Below are 15,692 nucleotides of genomic sequence, written 5' to 3'. Positions count from 1 at the left end.
GTAAAGAAAAGAATTCATTTCAGAAGCGTTTTATATATAAACCTAATGAGTTTAGATGTTGTGCGAAACCTAAGCTGTAAAGAGGCAGGGATCTTGCATTTTGAAGGCAGCATACTCTGCATCCTAGTTTGCTTCTCTGTTGCTGAGATAAAACACTGACCAAACTAACTTAGGGAGGAAAGCATTTATTCTTCTTACAGGCTATACTTCCTTATAGTTCATTGCCAAGGGAAGTCAGTCCGGGACTCCAGGCAGGATCCTCGAAGGTAGGTACTGAAGCAGTGATCATGGAGGGACACTGTTTATTGGCATGCTTCCCCTGGCTTGCTCAGTTCTCTTTCTTATAAAACCCATGCTGACCTGCACATGGGTGCTACTACCCACAGTGAGCTAGGCCTTCCCACACAAACCAGCAATCAAGAAAATGCCACAGAGCAGTCTCGGGGAGCAATTGAGCTTTCCTCTTCCCAGGTAACTCTTGTTTGTGTCAGGTTGACAGATGCTAATCAGCATTCATGGTGGGAAAATAAGCTCTGCCTGTTACTAGCTGTTGGCTCTTAGGCACTCCATGAAACACTCCATAGATTCATCAATAGATTAGAATAATAATATGTATGTTTCATGGAGAGTGTAAACACTAAATGAATTAGCATGGCAAAGTGATCAGCAGCATGCCCTGGACAAAGTGTACATTCAGAAAGCATTGAATAATGATAATAATCATTTTATATGTTATTATATATGATATTGTTATATATATATTATATTATTGCATGTTATATACACTATATATAATTATATATTATTATCACTATTACTCATAAATTTAGTTTCAGAACTCCCTTCTTACAGATAAAGGAAACCAGGGTGTATAAATAAAGTGGAAGTACGGCTTTAACAGAAGCAGAGTTCCTGTGCTAAAACGAGGTGGCAGGCTACAACATGCATGTAATGATTGCTTGGTATTCTATGCAGCACAAACCTCAGTGGGCTCCAGTGTTCAGTAGGAGGCAGTGGTGCCACCTGAAGACGACACCAATAGGTGGGCATCAGTACCCAACATATGCACTGGATCTGGAAAGAGGAGTGGAACTGAGAGATGCTACAGGACACCTGGAGGAGACATGGCACAGTAGTGTCAAGAACATGAGTCCAGTAATTCAGGGTTGGCCAAAACAGAGAAGACAGACCAGGAAGCCTTTAATGGCTAGTGGGGTTGCTTCCATTCTGGGTATATGTAGTCTACCCCTCAAAGATTTCAAGAGTATATTTATATGGGACATGCACTAAAGGCTGGACTTTCCCTGGGGGGATGCTACACACACATCTATTCAACCGAGACAGAGAGCCCATGACAAACCAAAGTACAGATACTATCAAAACTCAAGCTGGTGAACCAAGGAGTTTTAGTGGGATTTCTTACAAGAGCAGAAAGAATTCAAAGACACCTGCATCACCAAAACTCACCCCAGATGGATGACAAATGGCAAAATCTGGGAACTTGAAGCATTTTACACATCCTCCAGGTAGCCCAACAGGTCGAAGGGTGTCCTTTACAAGTGAATCAGCTGTCCCAAACCTCTTACTGGCAGCTGGTCTGGCCTTAAGAGACTTTTTGCAGCTTGGATTGTCTGAGCATTGTCTTTATAGCTTGTCTTGTTTACTGGGAGAGGGGACTAGTGAATCTCATAAATTTCAGTGACTTCCCAAAGCTATGCTGAATTGTTTGCTGTACCCCTTAGGAATCTTTCATCCGGGGTAGAGTGTTTCAATATCAGAGAAGACCGTTATACATCAAAACCCTAAACCGGCAAGAAAGGCAGTGAGAAGCAGAGAAACTTTGCTTCTTATAGTAACACAGTCCTGGCAGAGCCATTTCCATCTCTCAGCCTCATTTCCCCACCTTCCCAGAGTTCCTGCCCTGACGTCCTTTGTGGTAGATGCCAAAGGATACTGATATCCGCTGACTTCAAAGTCAGTTGATAATGGTTTCCAAGCCAGGCGGTGGTGGCGCATGCCTTTAATCCCAGCACTAGGGAGGCAGAGGCAGGCGGATCTCTGTGAGTTCGAGGCCAGCCTGGTCTACAAGAGCTATTTCCAGGACAGGCTCCAAAGCTACAGAGAAACCCTGTCTCGAAAAACAAAACAAAAAAAACAAAACAAAACAAAAAAAACCCAAACAAACAAACAAAAAAAAATAAAAATAAAAATAAAAAAAGATAGTGGTTTCCAGAATAAATAGTGTAACCTTCAAAGAATCTTTACATCAGAACTTTGGTGCAAATCAAGTAAGCATTAAGATAGATGTAAAAAAATAAAGTAGCATGCAATGGATGAATATGTATTTAAATTCCCCAAGATAAATTGATAATCATAGATTAAAATCATTTCTTAATTTTCCTTCTGCAATTCTACCAAAACTTGCTGCATGAATTAAATTCATATAACACCGAGTTTCCTTTTATATGTTACGTTTTTTGTATGTCCCTCCCAACCATGCATACTCTCAGGGGAACAGGACCTCTACATTAGATACTTTAGGAGAGGTGTTAGTTAAGGGATGACTCTCAGGTGCATGAAGAAATTCACATAAATATTATAATAGTTATTAATTGCTAACATTCTGAACAACAGTCTTTTTCTAAATTGTATTGCATTTTTAAATTTAATATATTTTATCTCCCCTTTCCCCTGATCTTTAAAATGATTCTGGTGTTTGTATATTTTTCTGTTTTGGTTAGTCTTGGTTTCATTATCTGGAACAAGATTTTACTCTGTGTCCAGGCTAGCCTCAATCTCATCATCTTCCTTCCACAGCCTCCTTAGTGTTTGGAGCAGAGTCATGCAACCTTCCTCCCAATATAAAATGATTTTCATATATTAATCAGTTTAATCATTATAACAAGCTTGAGCTAGAGTTTTGTATTCTTTACCACTTTACATATTTTAAACACTTAACACAATTCTGTCTTGTCCCTCTGTGACTTAATCATGATCATACAGCTGAAGGAAAGATTCGCACTCTTCCTCCCCTTGGAAATAGCTTTCAGTACCTGGGTTCCACACACAGCATTCCATATGTGAATGAACCATTTCTCAGTGGTGTTGAAGGGAGAGAAAATGCCAATAAACCGGCTGGCCTAGAAATCACAAAAGGATAGTTCCAAACATTAGAGCCTGATCTACTGAAGGCAAGCTGGCTGACCATACCCTTGAACCTGGCCAACTCCTGGGTACTCATAATTTGAGATGTTTGAGAGTAACCATCATGCCTTGGAAGAATCAGAAAGTAGGCATGGACGCACAATCCTGAGGAGTGGTAGAGCTTTGAAGAGAGAGAGCAAAAGAAAACCCTTAAAGAGAGCAAGGAAGGCTCTAAATCATTTTTGATGTAGTTGGAAGAAAGTGTTGACACAGCATAGTCAACAACACACACTTTATTAGTTAAACATTTTTTCCACTTAGTTTATCATCTGTAAAAAGCTAGGAAATCCTCATATGTAAGCACCCAGTGTGAAGAAAATAGGGGACTTTAAAAGGGAGGTTTGCTGTGTTGGAAACAGCCCTATTTTCTCACCTCTCCAAAAGGCAACAAGAACTGCTTGCCTCACTCTAGTTCCAGGAAATATTAACACATAAGTCTTTCCTCTGCCCAAACCATCCTTCTTAAGCCCCAGAGACTGGGCAGGGCCCTCAGGAAGGAAACAAGAAAGGGGAGGGAGTCTGTACTATACACTGGTTCAATTTGTCACAGGTTCGATGTCTACCACTTCAGGGATTAGCTTTACTTGCTAGGCTGTGTGCCCTTCACAGTGTCCAAGAGCACATCTGCTCCACACAACAAAGCCCCACTTTGAAGGAGTGTTTTTCCTTACCAAAATCTATCATCATCACTTGGGAGAAAAGAACTGCACACCAGCAACCAGGAAATAAATATACATGGGTTTCTTAAAGCCAATCATAGAATCTGGGATTGTTCTTTGCCTAAAAACACACACATGTTTGAGTAACAGTGCTTCAAAGGCACTTCAGTAATTTTTTTTGAAGTCTGATGTTTAAGGCTCAGAGCTGTCTGTGACATTTCAGCCAAATAAACAGTGTTCTGTGAGGGCCTCCACGTAGGTAAGATAGGCTTCTGAATGAAGGCACTAACAGCACAGGACTGGGTGAGCAAGCAAACTGCAAGAAAAAGCCTGAACTTGCTAAATAATGTTTTGCACTAAGGTGGACCTTGGGAAAATAATAGCACAAAAGGCTGAGGTCAGCTTTGGAAACTCAAACTCCACTAGCAAGGCTGGACACGGAGGAAACCCTCATCCCGAGTATAATTTGATTTTGCTACAAGGGTGTATATTTAATTACTGTCTGAAAGCATGCTAATATTATTGTAATTTTTGATGAATAGCATATGATTTATACCTAATTTTCCCTCCTATAAAAATAAATGGATGGGTAAAGTTTGACAAAATGATGGAAAAAAATATCAATTTGCTGCACTGTGGATTTCCTTCCATAAAGATGAGGGGTAGCAAAGTCTGCAGAAGAGCTTACTCTGAAATATGCCGTGTGGTAGATACAAAGGCTGAACCGATACTGCAGTTTTAAACCATATTTTTTACATTTGCTTATGTATCTGTGTGTGTGTGTGTGCACAGACATAGATTTATTGTGTGGAATTCAGAGGATAATTAGTGGAAATTGGTCTTCTCCTAACACTGTGTGGGTCCTGAGGTCAAACTCTGATGTCTTTACACACTAAGGTATAGTGTTTCTCAACCTGTGGGTCACGACCCCTTCAGGAGTTAAGCAACCCTTTCAAAGAGGTTGCATAAGACCACCGAAAACATAGATATTTATATTGCAATTTATAACGACAGTTATAAAATAGTATGGAAAATAATTTTATGGTTGGAGGTCACCATAACACAAAGGACTGTATTAAAATGTCACAGCATTAGGAAGGTTGAGAAGCACTGCACTAAGGCATTTTGCCACCCTAATTCTGCAGTTGTAGGTGGTGTATAACCGCAGCTTATTTGAACTAACTTGGAATCTTTAATAGAAGCAACATATGACACATTTTCCTTGTAAATCTTTAAGTTCAAATGAAAGAACAGAGATATTTGGAATGTTACTTGTTCCCTTTCCTGGATGAATTAAGCTTTTGGTTTACTGCTATCAAACTGTGTGTATTAAAATGTGTACATTAAAATGTGTATACAACCTATAGCTGAGTTTGTGTGTTATGACTTTTATTGCATCATCTGCCCAGCTATGCATAACTCCTGGTGAAGTACTTTGTCGCATTGACTGTGGGATTAGCCACGTGACTTGCTTTGGTGAATGGGAAAGATGCAATTGGAAGCCTTGATTATACACTGGTTTAGCTTCTTTTAGGATAAAAGACCACATTTATGAATATATATAGTCATCCCATTCATATGAGCCAGGCCCTTTTTGACCTGAGAGCCACATGACATAGCATTGAGGTATAAATGGTTCCCAGGAGAACCCAGCAGGATTCCTTAACCAACCAAAAATTTATGACATAAATTGTTATTGTAAGGCACTAAAATAAGTTCAAGTGTAATTGATAGAATTTTATAAACCTAATTTTTCATTTAATTTACTGAGAACAATTTTATATGTTCTTAATTAGAATCAGTAACCAAATTCAATCACTATACTTTGATTATATTGCATTTGAACATATGTGATATTCTTTTGACTAAGATCTTAGTGTGTGGCATGCTTACAATTTATTTTTTCTCACTCAAGTGATGACTCTATCAATATATCTACGTGTAATTTGAGGAATATGAACAAATATTTAAGCATGTTTCTGTATCGCTATATTGCCAATGGAGAAAAATGGATATATAACAAACTCTTGCTTGCAAATAGTTGATAATTTGAAGTATTTATTGAACAGGAATTGTAAAATAAAGAAAATTTTATGATAGAAAATAGCCCTTAAGCTACAGATCCAGTGTCCAGTGCAGCCAGAAAATATTGAAAAAGACTGGTGCTAGTATTCCTTGTCCCCTGCCTCATACATTGCTGCTTGTCTTGAAGCATGAAGAAATGGGTATTTACTTTGAATTCAGTGTTGCTACATCCAACCTGATGTCCACGTCAATGCTTCTGATTTCCTAATTACAGCCAAATGCAAGGCACCAACTAGCCGGACTGATGCATCTATACTGCATTGGCAGTTCACCGTATTTCTCATCCACTTAGATGCGTATGTTCACGAAAAAAATCTGTCTTGTCTCAGTTACAATATATAACCATATTCTGATCTTTGTGATAAGAAATAATTGTGGACATTCTACTACTTTAAGGTTTTTCCCTTTGTTTCATCATGTAAATAAGAATCATTCAGAGAGGACCACACTACTCTTTGCCATGTACTACCATTCTTCATTAGAGCTAATCCAATATTCCATTTAGGTTTGAATTGAAATGTTTTAAAAAAAGGTAAAGGGATCAAGATAACAATTTCTTTTCCCATTAACCTTGAGGGCAACTTCTTTTGTGTTTAGTTTTCTTTGAATAAGGGCAGTACATTGTAATCTTCATTTTTAATTAGGGTTTAAAGCATATTTTATCTCCCAGTTAAAGCACATTATTCATGTTTAATAGAGTAAATGAACAACCTTAGGGATATCAGCTTCAGACTGAAGCCATGGATCTAAGCTTAGGATTACACCAACTAAGATCTACCAAAGCTGCAAAAGATACTTAGTAGTTTCAAAATTTCATCTTCACTGCTTTTCACGGCTAGCTGATTTGAATGCTTCTCATGTGACTTTAATTTTCCCCACAATGTCATTCTCTCAGTTTTGGGAGAATTCAAGAAGAAAGAGGTCCCAAATTATTTGAGCACTATCTATAGCCCTACAAAAGGATACTTTTCTCCCCCATTTTACAGGTAACACAAGACACCGGGGAAAGCATTCAGAGGAAAATGCTTATAGAGCCGACATTTAACTCTCTTGGAAGTGAAGCATACTACCTTTAAAACTAAATAGTCAGAATTCCTGAATTCTGTTATAGTCCTTGGGAGGTTTTGAGCAAATACCTGAGCCAAAAAGGTTAAAACACCGTTCTTACTTTCATTGAGGTAACTTTGCTTTCCCTACTGATTGCATGGGACTGATAGGAAAAGCAATTAAAAAATACTTCTAAAGCTGAAACATCTTATAGAAACACACTGTCCTAAACCACAGATTCTGAAAGAATCATGGAAGTGTATTGGTCTTCCCATGAGTGAGGAAGAGCAGGGCTCCTGATAAGGCCCTTGAAACTTAGCCTATGTTTTTACATTTTGCTTTGTTTATTTTTTGTTTGCTTGTTTTGATTTTTGAGACAGGGTGTCTCTCTAAACAGGGTGCCTCTCTGTAGCGCTGGTTGTCCTGGAACTTCTTCTCAAACTCATAAAGATCCACCTGCTTCTGTCTCCAAGTGCTGGGATTAAAGGCATGTGCCACCACTGTCTGGCCTCCTGTTTCTCCTTTTCATTCTTATTCATTCTTTACTTCCTTTTTCAAAGTGGACCTTTGTATCTTCTCCTCACTAAACTTTAATAATAAAGGCCAAGCTTCACTCCTGAAGGCAGTGTTTGAGTACTGATGATTTAAGAACGCATATTCTCAATTAGTCAGGGAAGAACTGAGGTGAATTAGAGGGTTTCTAAACTTACAGTGGGGCCTGTGACTGGAACCAGTGGTTTCTATGAATGAGTTCTGTAAGCCAAAGCCCCTCTGTCCACCAAGCTCTCAGGTCCCCCCCCCCAACCTTTTATATTTCTGCAACAGCTTCATCTCTGTTCATTATCCTTCTTGCCAAGAACTGGATGCAAAATGACACAGAGCATTTTCATGGTTGATTTTCACTATGTGTGACTGACTTTCTTTCAGAGGTTCCTCAGGCTCCCTATCTGATGGTATCTGATGGAGAGATGGCATTTGCTCAGGCGCCTGTCTGACCACTGACAAGGGCATCTGTTTCTTTCCTACAGTGCTTTGTGCTGACTGGAGATGCTAGTTCACTGTCAGAGCCCTTGGAGACTTTTCTCCTCCAGAGGCAGTATTTACTTAGTTGAATAATGAAATATTTTTATTAGAGTCAACGGTATACTATTGCTGTGTTTGTAGCACAAAAATGACCAATACTCTGTTTTAACTCATTATCTTTCTGTATATATGTTTATCTTTTAAAATGTGAAATAAACCTTATATATCCACCCTCCCTAAGCTCTCTAAAGAGATACACTGTGTGTGTTTGGTATTATAAACTTCTCCTTTTCTCCCGAGACCTTGAGTGAACTTTATACTGGGTGAAATGAAATGGTGATCTAGCCAAACCTTCACTCTTTCTCTGGAAATTTTAAACAGTGTAATTAGAACTTGAGTACCAATTACACTCCACTGGCCTAATATGTCTTCTCTCACATTGATTTTGCTCACCTTGGAGGTGGAATTGGAAAGCAATTTAAATAATTTCATAACCTAGGTTCCTATGGTAATCTGGGATGGAGAGTTTGAGATTTGCTCCCTTCATATCTCAGTCCTGAGAAGTTGCTTTATTTGTCCCTGTCTTTAACAGAAGCTTGGGGTGTGGTGGAAGGAACATGTGTAGGATGTGAGCTTCTGGGGACAGGAAGCTCTGAAGCTTGTATCTGCCTGTGGAAGGCCCAAGCACAGGTAATTGTAATACTTATGTTCAAAGTCTAAAGAAGCATTGGGTAGTTTGAAGTTTGACCACCAAGACAGAGCCACTTATTTATGGATATTCAAATATCCCTAGGGGATCTCAGTTAGTTTCAGTCTTTAAGTATGAAGGTACCACATCCATGAATATTGACTTCAGGACCCCTCAAATAATACAAAGATATACACTAGCAAATAATTTTTAATTTTAAAAAGATAGTATTTGTACTTATATAAGAAGCTTCAAAGAATCATCTATTTTATATTTACATAAAATTATATACAATATTCACATATATTAATATATATTTCCCTTAGTTATGGTTTCTGTCTTAGTTAGGGTTTACTATTAAGGGACACCATAACCACAGCAACTTTTATAAAGAAAACATTTAATTGGGATAGCTCGCTTACAGTTTGAAAGGTTCAGTCCATTATCATCATTGTTGGAAGCATGGTGGTGTGCAGGCAGACGTGGTACTGTATCTGAGAGTGTTGCATTTTGCAGGCAATAAGAAATTGACTATCTGTCACACTGAGAGAAGCTTGAGAAAAAGAGACCCCAAAGCCTGCCCCAACAGTGTCACACTTCCACCAACAAGACCACACCTTCTAATAGTGCCACTCCCTTTGTGGGCCATTTTTGTCAAACTACCACAATGATATCTTACATATGTATGCAATATATGTACTGCACTACTTGGGCTGATACAAGAAACATGGGCTTGCAGAAACCTCAGTACCAGTCAAGAAATCATCTTTTGAAGGCTTGGTCAGCATGATCCTAGTGACTCCTTAAACAATTGATTATTGATGTAGCCCTTGATACCCCTCAGGGGTTTAAGGTGGGCTTCTATTGCTAAAGATGCCACACAGTTAGGATACATGATTTGGGTGACTTGAGCTGGATCTGACCTGAAAGCCTCTCTCCTGTGATCTACCTTTTATGGTTCCGGAAAATACTATGCAAGTTGCTAACAGGAAGGGGAGCAATTAAATAATCTAATGCAGCTTTAACACCTGTGAAGTGTCACAATTATGACATGGCAAGATATGCATAAATATGAAATATGTGACACTTGTATGACGGTGGCATACACCTGTGTAGCTGGACTTTAAAGGCCGGCTCAAGAGAAGAAAAACATTCCTGGTACTGGAAATCTAGCCAGTACTTGAGGGTGAGGTCATAGACCTTAGAAAAGAATACATTACTGCCACTTTGCTAGAGTAATTCAATCTTCACGGGGTTCTAAATTTTATTCTTGTACCTACAGATAAGTGTAGCCACCACCCATCATCAAGGAAGCTTCTTTTTACATAAAAGGAGGCAGTTTGTGGTCATAGAAAACCACAACTGGACACAACGCAGGGACCAGTGGATTATGAGTACAGCCTCAGTGGCTACATCGGTATCACAGCTCCTGCATTTATAGTTCAGAGAACATTGCAGAAGAAGGGGCAGAGTGATAGTAACAGGCAGAATACCAGGAACTTTCCTGTGAAATTTCCCCTAGAAATGGCTACCCCAAGACAGGAACAGTGCAATGTCATTGTACATGTTAACATGGAAGGGTGAAAATTTTGAAGTGGTCCTACTCCAGGATAAAGAACTACAGTTACCAAGTTCTGGGAAAAGGAGAACTTGGTCATCTAGGGCAGAGTGGTCAGCTTTGAAATCATGCACACAAAACAACAAAAGCAGACTCAGCAGGCTATATAGATCTATATAATATACATTAATATGAAAGTACATACATATATATATTGTGTAACCATTATAATCACAGAAAAAAGTTATAAATTTGCAAGTGGGAGTTTCATAGAAAGGATCTGAAGGAGAGTAACGAGAGGGTACTTTAAAGTATTATTAATGGATACATGTATACAATTCGTAGTCAACATATCAGGGCAATTAACATTTCTTCTTTAAACACTCTCCCTCTTAAATTTTGTAACCTTCAAACTCTCTACTAACATTTTGAATCTTGTATATTATGCTGGTTGAATCTGACAATATATGGTTTTGAGCCTACTTTGTATAAAATATGATCACTTCTATGACATATGTAGATCCCCCTGGGACCAAGTCACCACTGTCATGTGCTGGACAAGAAGCAACCATCTTGCATTTGCCTTAATAGTCCTTTTCCACACCAATATCATTCTGATTCTTTTAAAATTTAAGTGAGAGTTACTGGAGAGATGGTTCAGCAGTCAGAGAACTGGCTGCTTTTCTAGAGAATGTGGGTTTGATTTCCACCACCCACACAGCACCTCATAACCATCTGTAACCTCAGTCCCAGGGGAATCCAATGCCCTCTTCTGGCAGATAAGTATGTGTATACAGATACACATACAAACAAGATAAACAGAAATTAATTAATAATTAAAGAGTCTAAGTCAACACATTTCCAAAGTTCTAGTTTTAATCCAGTTGAGAGGGATCAGCAAGTGAAACATGATGACCCAAGATCAAAACAAGGAACCTATAATGGAAGGAGAGTACCAATTTTTAAAAGCTGTTTTCTGCTCTACACACACACACACATGGGGGCAGGGAGAGGCATGCAGCCACATACACACACATACAAACACACACTTACACATACAGAGGAATATACACACACATGCACGCACACATGTATACACATATACAAACACACACAGAGGCATGCACACATATGTATACACACATACATACAGACAGAGAGGGATGCACACACATGCAGGCACACATGTACACACACATACAAACACACACGTACACATACAGAGGCGTGTACACACACACATGCACACATGTACACACACATACAAACACACACAGAGGCATGCACACGTATGTATACACACATACATACAAACAGAGGGATGCACACACATGCAGGCACACATGTGCACACACAAACACATATGCACAAATGCACATGCACACACATTAATAAATAAATAAATATGTTCTGGTTTTGACTAAAAGCCCAAGTCTTCAGAGCTCTAAGGCTCTAACTGTTGTGCACCATGTAGGACCCTTAACTTCCTTATTGTTCATCATTGTGTTTACTTGCCCTGAGCCCTGCTGGCTTGCTCTCTGTTCAGCAGACACAGTAGTCTTTGCTTTTGTATTATTCATTGCCTGTAGTTTTCTTTCTTCTGTGTATGTATAGCTTATTCCTTCACTGATATCCTTTCGCCTTTCCTGTAACACCATAGCCTGCCTGCTCTACCCCAACACTCATTATTCTACTTACAATGAATTTTTATGCTTCTCTATAGCCCTTTTCACAATCTGATACACATTTATTCAGGGTTTTTCTGGCTAGCCCCTCAGAATATAAGACCAGTGCGCATGAGGGATTCTATTGTTTTGTAGCCCCAGATTGTAGTCATGGTCCCAAGTTTGTCTACATTCAAATTCGTTGAAGATGAGAGTGTAATAAAAATGATTTGTTCTCTCCAGACGCAGAAAAACCCTACATGGAGAATATATGGGTATATTCAGGATCATCCAAATTGCAGTATGTGTATTTGTGTCTACAGGCTATATAAAGGCATGTAGAAGTATCTACGTGCATATGCCAGTGTCTCACCTCATTTCGATGTGCTTAGCAACAAGGATACTGTAAAACCTCCCTTCATTCCCCTGCGGTTGAATTTGGTGCCACTGCCAATAATCTCTTCTTGTCTCTGTCTGATGTTTTGTATGGCTCTAATCAGTATTTGTTGGCTTTATTCTATTTTCTTCCTTTGAAGAAGCAAGATTATGGAGCTTTTTCCTTAGCATGTTGAGTAATATTCTCTGAATTATATTTTAGCAGTGACAACAGTTTATCTGAGCGACAGCCTTTTTCCCATGACATCTGTGCGAGTTCTTCTAACCACGTTCTCATTACTCTCTAATTATGTAAAATTATGTTATATTAAATATAATTTCTTCTGCTAGCCACAGGGTGGCATTCATGCTCTGTGCTATCCTTTTAATGACTGATGGATTACAAGGTCACTTTGAGTGGATAAATAGCCTGTGGATTCTTTCCAGTGAGGCTATCACTCTGATTTTCATATTAACAATTGTAAATTGCAGAACTTATTATGCTACCCCACCTGTACCTCATTTTGCTTCCAGCACCTCCGGTCCTTTTCTGCAGGAATCCAAGATGACTCTATCAGGTGGCCTTGTTTTAATATTCAACTCACTCAAAGAGGCTGTAATAAAAGCCAACAGCTGACACTGCCTTGCTATTTATTTCAACTCAGCCATCACTGGAAGGCTTGCCAGCAGCCTTCCGCACAGGGCTCTGAATGCTTGCTGGCAAAAGCCAAACTGAATAGCAAGTCGGGTCATTCAGCCCAATAGGTTTGTGCCAGGGGAGGTGGATCCTTCAGACTAGTCGTTGAGGTAGTCAAAACATCTATTTAATATTTAAACAACCACGTTGATTATTGAAAACACACATGAGCAGAAGACATACTTTTTGAGAAAGTTCAGCTCTGCCAAAGTACTGTATGATACAGGATTCTCTCCTTCAGTGCTTGAGATGGTACACACATTTCATTCATTCATTCAGGCAATAGAATGAATACTGGTTTCATTTATGACAGGCTCATACATAACTATACCTTTTATAACAGTTTTTCAGACATTATCTTTTTACTGTATCCACAAGGAAAGTGAATTAATAGTTAATAACACTATCAATTAATTGAAAGCAACACTGAGAGTAAACTCTTCAAGCAGAACAAACATGGGGAACTTTAAGCTGCTTTGATTCCTCTTTTACCATCTCATAGTTGTGCACTGGGTGACACTAATGTGCCCTATTTTCTGGTGACCTGTACTCAAAAAGAGTCTATTTTCTTACCTGTCCCTGTGGGATAAGTGCAGCAGGTACATTGCTGGCCTTGCTAGATGCTCCCCTTTCTCCTTTAACCTACTCAACCCTGCCTGTAATCATCTTAATAAAACTTTCCTGTCACCTTTTTCCTCTGAAAAATAGAATATCATGAAAAAACATTTCACTGAATTCTTATCTGTCACCGACCCTTTATAATTAATTTCCAAAAACTTATTTTTTTCCCCTCTAGGTAAAAATGCCTTAGGGACTCTGAAGTTTGAGGTTACTTATAAATAATGAAAATCTCAGTTCTTCTTAACTGATAAATATAAACTCAATATGAAAACTCAGATGTCTATACCAATATCAAGATTTTAATTTTATTTAGTGCAGATACTCCACTGCAATGGTACTCCCTGCATTGGAGTTTTAATTAGATGCCCCTTCCTTACATGTGTTCCTATTGTTCTGCTACTCCCCAGATGCAGCTGCTGGCCTTTTCAGGGTTGTGGTGCATGGTAAGAGGAGAGGCAGTGAGTACAAACATCCTCACAATAACATCTGAAGGTAGCTTTGTTTTCGTTCTGTCTGAGAGATGGAGAAGTCCCTCAAGGCGCCTGTGGGTTATTAAGGCTCCATAGCTGAGCACTCTGTCATAATGCTTTTATAAATCTCACACCTGGTCCCTCCAATCTCTTTCTGGGGTTGATTTTACTTTTGACAGTGTATTCCATATAGATCCTCTGTGGAGATGTCGTTGCCCTTGGAAGAAAATCTTGACCTAGGAAAATTTAACTATTTGAGATTTGTGCATCTTGGATCATCAATGCCAGGGGAGAAATGTAGTCATCCTGGATACCATAAGATACTTTAGGTTACTGCTCATTTTAGCTGTTGTAAATCTAGTCAGTTTGGTTTTCCCCTAACTATACATGCTCCTTGATTTCACAAACTAGCGTCAGAAGTCACTTCTCTAAAGAAGAGGTTGCATCTTTGGGATCTTTGGGACATCCTCTTTGGAAGTCTGCTGTGTTCACTGTTGATGTTTCATTTCTGCAGCACACTTGGTCCTTCCGGGTCCAGCTGTCAACATGTTCCTTTGACACTCATGCAGAAAATCTGCTTCTTTGCTGTTGATCTTTTGTATTTTATAGGTATTGATTGATCCTCAGATGTAAGTTCTATCACACACAGCTTTAAAAGATTGGTACTATTCCAGATTTGAAACATATTTGATGAAATAGTTCCGATTATCTAGCTATTCCACTGAGACTAAAATATTCACTGAGGCTTTTGTTTAGTCTGCGGGAGTGCAGTGGAGCCACAGTCAGTGAAGACCTTTCCCACAGCATCCTGAGGAGCTCAGGGTTTGGCTCTGCTTTTGTCCAGGGGGGATTTTATTGATTGGTAGGACCACGTGGGAGATGAGAAGGCCCTCTGACAGGAAGGCTGGTGAGATGTATCTGGTGACTTTCCTATCAACTGCCTGCGGAACTTCACTGAAGGACAAAGAATAGTTTCAGGTAAAGCAACTGTTATGTGAGCCACATTAGTTCTTTGTCCTCTCAGGGGGAAAAAATGCCCTACCATGTCAGAAGGCTGATCTGTATTTTAAATACTATGCTCAAGTTGGAAAAACATTTAAAAAATGAATAAAAGCAAACGAATACCTAGACAAACCACAGTGAAATGTAGATATTGTCTTTAATATAATAGATGTGGGATGGATGTGGTGGCTCACACCTTTAATCCCAGTGCTCTGGACGCAGAGTCAGGCATACCTCTATGAGTTCAAGGCTAGCCTTGTCTACCTAGTGAGTTTGAGGCCAGCCTGAGCTACAGGAGATCTTGCATCGCATGCAAATTTTGGGCATAGGTTGTGGCTTAGGTTAGTGAGTGAGCATTTTTCCCGCATTGATAAGAACTTGTGTTCAGTCTCTAATATTGCAATGAAAATAAAGTACAGAAACCATCCCAGACAAAGTGCTTTAGATTTGCTCTGAAGACGACTCATTAGATGATGTGCACATATAAAAGCTTACACCACACTGTATTAATTAATTAATTGTTTTTTATTTATGCTAAAGTTTAATTAGAAAGAAAATGCAATACATTTGAATATGTTTGTTCTTTTAATATGTGTGCA

The sequence above is a fragment of the Microtus pennsylvanicus genome, chromosome 8 (genome assembly GCF_037038515.1).
Source record: "Microtus pennsylvanicus isolate mMicPen1 chromosome 8, mMicPen1.hap1, whole genome shotgun sequence".
NCBI lineage: Eukaryota > Metazoa > Chordata > Mammalia > Rodentia > Cricetidae > Microtus > Microtus pennsylvanicus.
This window is presented reverse-complemented; position numbering follows the sequence as displayed.